Source organism: Otolemur garnettii, unplaced genomic scaffold, assembly GCF_000181295.1.
Source record: "Otolemur garnettii isolate 467f Iridium unplaced genomic scaffold, OtoGar3 scaffold00228, whole genome shotgun sequence".
Taxonomy (NCBI): Eukaryota; Metazoa; Chordata; class Mammalia; order Primates; family Galagidae; genus Otolemur; species Otolemur garnettii.
Genome location: NW_003852623.1, coordinates 1,982,680 through 1,986,436, shown reverse-complemented (window position 1 = coordinate 1,986,436; position 3,757 = coordinate 1,982,680). Strand labels below are relative to the sequence as shown.

At 45.3% G+C, this 3,757-nt stretch overlaps 1 protein-coding gene across 1 annotated transcript in view; it reads right to left on the bottom strand.

The window, feature by feature from the left end:
• Nucleotides 1-1,824: 1,824 nt before the first annotated feature.
• BST1 (bone marrow stromal cell antigen 1) overlaps nucleotides 1,825-3,757 on the bottom strand; it is a 28,996-nt gene continuing 27,063 nt past the window's right edge. Inside the window, exon 10 of the mRNA XM_023508194.1 lies at nucleotides 1,825-1,862. The gene's annotated coding sequence lies outside the window, so the exon portion shown is untranslated. The remainder of the gene's footprint in view (nucleotides 1,863-3,757) is intronic.

Sequence of the window (3,757 nt, the reverse complement as noted above, 5' to 3'; positions counted from 1 at the left end):
GGCTATTACAAACACATTTACTCCTGGACTCACTGACCCTAGTTCTACAAACACTTCTGTCCACATAAGAAGCGATGACTACACTAAACAACTAATTGCAGCACTTTTTATCAGTTTTTGTTGGAGAAACAGATTGCTAACCACCCAGATAATGTCCTAATGGGGGAGTGGTTAAACAAATGTCAGAACATCTCTCCCACAGACTGTTATGCAGCCATAAACAAAAAAAGTGAGGAATCTGTGTATTGACAAAGAATAATTTCTGGGATATATTAATTAATGAAAAAAGCAAGAAAAAATGTATTGTGTAATGAATGCTTCCTTTTGTGTAAGGAAGGGGACTAATCATATATGTTTGTATGTGTTAATATTTTCACAAAGAAAACCCTGGAGGGACCTGTATATGTCTTTAAATAAGGGATCATCTGCGTGAGAAGTGGGGGACAGAGCGGGGGGAAGGGGGGGGAATGAGGATTTTTATGCAGCTTTATTTATGAACCTGTGTCTATATCACCTTTTTTGAAATCACATAAAAATCACCAACTATAATCTAAAACAAATCTGTGTACTAACATTACAAAAAAACGGACCATGGGAAATGGTCTCTCTCCCATCCTCACAAGCGTGTTTACCAAATCATTTACCAATTAAGAAATCCACAAGGTCGAGTGGGAGCAGCACCATCAGACCTTGTTTCTTTGTTCCATTCAGAACCCCACAGAGCTGAGGGCGACATCCTTCCTCTCATAGTCATGCTTTTGCCACCACCCAGGAGCCCTGAGGGCAGAGCCCACAGACAGAAGGCGTAGATATTTTGCATACAGCTGTTAGGGACAGTCATTCCTGTGTGTGTGCCTCCCTGGGAAGGACATCTGGAAAGTCAGAAATGCTTCGAAACTAAACATATCCCTGTCTCCCGGGACCCCATGGGCCACCATCCACAATGGGATCACACTGACTTCAACAACCATTATTTTAGTGGCTCTGGAAGCCTTCGCCTGTTACACAGAACATCAGCCTCTCCCTTAATATTTCTGGGGGCTGTGAACGGGTGTGCTTCATCTGTGCTCACAGAGGCTGCCCACAGCCCTGCGGCTTCCTCCAGGGTTTTCCTGTCCTGCTTCGTCCCTCGTGGTCACACATATTGAAGAGGCTGTGGTACACGGCTTCCCTTTGGCTCTCCGGACCCTCCAACCTTCTCCCCTTGGCTCTCTGCCTAAGATCCGGTCCCAGCAGACTCTCCCAGGGGGAGAAAAGTGGGTGAGGCCTGGTTAGTCATTCTCCCAGCTGGCTTCCTCCCTGAAGGTTGTGGTGGGTCACTGGGTTCCTCTACAAGGGTCACTACTCTTCCCGAGGTCACCTTCCCATGGGTCTCTCCTCCCAGATCCCTGACACTCTGTTCCCTCCCCCCTATAGGACTTGGTGCATCCCTGCACTCCACCAGTATCATTGAAACAGTTCTTTGTTAAACCTCCTCAAAGTCAGCACGGCAAACACAGCCTGACGGGCAGGAATCTGAGACCGTGGCTAATAGATCCCACAATTCCTGAGACTGCATAAGGCCATTGCTTGACCTTTACATCTGAAAGCGTCCAGGAGCAAATGAGGCAAAGGTGGACGATGTCAGCTATCGCAATAGAAGATCACAATCCATCAGCCAGTTCCCAGACCTGTATCTAGACTCTCAGACTCAGATTCAGTCACTTAAGGAAGAAGAAGAGCCTGTAACCACAGTGAGCACACACAACAGAGACTCCTTAACCCTCCCCAAAGGAGCGATGGCCTTTTAATGGATTACTGCTACATATGGAAAGAAAAGAAACTCTGGATCCTCAGATGACTTGATGACCGAGCTGTCACTCCTACAAGACCCAAAACACAGGCTCAGTGCCTGTGGCTCAAGTGGCTAAGGCGCCAGCCACATATACCTAAAGTGGCAGGTTTGAATCCAATCTGGGCCTGCCAAACAACAATGATGGCTGCAACCAAAAAATAGCCGGGTGTTGTGGCGGGTGCCTGTGGTCCCAGCTACTTGGGAGGCTGAGGCAGGAGACTCGCTTGAGCCCAGGAGTTGGAGGTTGCTGTGAGCTGTGATGCCATGGCACTCTACCCAGAGGGACAGCTCGAGGCTTTATGTCCAAAAAAAAAAATAGGTAATAATCACTACGCATCAGCCAGTGAGGACTGGAAGTCTCTCTCTCTCTATCGATCAATCTCTTTCTCTTTTGCTCTCTCTTCTTACTCCCCCCTTTCCCAAATTTTATTAATAACAGCAGAGGTAAACAACTTCAATTCTGCTTATAATTTTGTACACATCACCCTATTGTACAAAGTTCAAACAAGTTTAATGCGTGTGCTCTTCTGAGAGCCTTTACATGCACCATCTCAGAGTTGTTATGTCACATTTTCTATAGAAAACTCATGCAGGTGGAGAGGGTACAAGCCACCTTAAACCCTGCTGCCTCTGCATCCGGGAGAAATGAGACACACATTTGGTTTGGCTTCTCACATGCATAAATAAATAAGTCATTTCAGCAAAGAGTTCAGGTAATTTTGATAGCTACCCTTTAACAGCAGGATGGTAAAAAAAAAACTTCGAAGTCCCTAGTCACATAGCAATGAATAAATATGCTTCAGAGAACTTGCCTCATTCTACAGCACTGCAGGGAACAAAACAAACCCATATTCCTAAAATGCTAAGTAAAGTGATTTGTTGATGATACAGCCCCATTTCTTAATACTGAGATGTCTTTTTAGGACACTCTACCACAAAAACACAAAATATATAAGGCTTTAGGTAATGAATAATCATGGTGAAATTAGCACAGTCCAGATGCCACAACCTGCTTTGTGGGTTATTAATGTGGGCATTGGGAACCCTCGCCAGGTCTTAAAAAAGCAGCCTCCCAGTCTCAACAATAGTCGTGCCCCCCTTGCCAGGGTAGCCTTTCAGTTTGGCCTTTTCTTTGGTGCCAAAAGTCTCCCGAGAAGAGCAAGGCTGAGTTCTGGGTTTCAAAAGATTGCTACTTAAGTTCCAGCAACGGCAAAGTCTCTGATGACTATTCATTTCCATGAGTTCCACGTTCCTGCCCTGAGGAATTTCAGAAAGACTAAATAGATGGAAATAAGTGTTAGGAACTAGTTCAGCTTGTTCTGGGCCGTCCCACATGGACTGGGACTCGGATAACTTTTCAAAGCGACACTCAATTCACCCACATCTGCCCAGCACCCTTTGCAGACCGGTTTTCACAGAAGGAATCAAAAACGCTGGTGTTCCCTTTAGCCCGTGTCTGCTTCTAGACTTTGCTGTGCAAAATATTCATCGTTAGGTTCATTGGCCACATCTTCTATCATAGAATACGGACTTGCGGGGACACGATTTGGATGATAGCAGCTGTGTTTGAGGTGAACTTCAAATGGGTAGCCAGGAGGTGGTCTCTCCCTCTTCACATCTTTGAAGACCATCAGAAGAAGGCGACCATGTTTTTAATCAAAATTCTGTACCTTCCGATGGGTTTTTAAAATCAACCAATATTCAGGAATTATTTTAGAATTTTTTTCTCTGTTTTGATTAACCAACATCATGAGACTCAGAATCCGAAGGCTGTGAACTCTACAATCTGGGTGAGTGCCTCTCTCCTACTCTAAGACACCCGCCAGGAGAGCAGAGAGCTTCTCAAGGAAGGGCTCACAGATGCTGTCACACTTTCTCTGGAGGGTCTGAAATTCCTTTTGAAGTTGGGCTTCTATTTTTTTT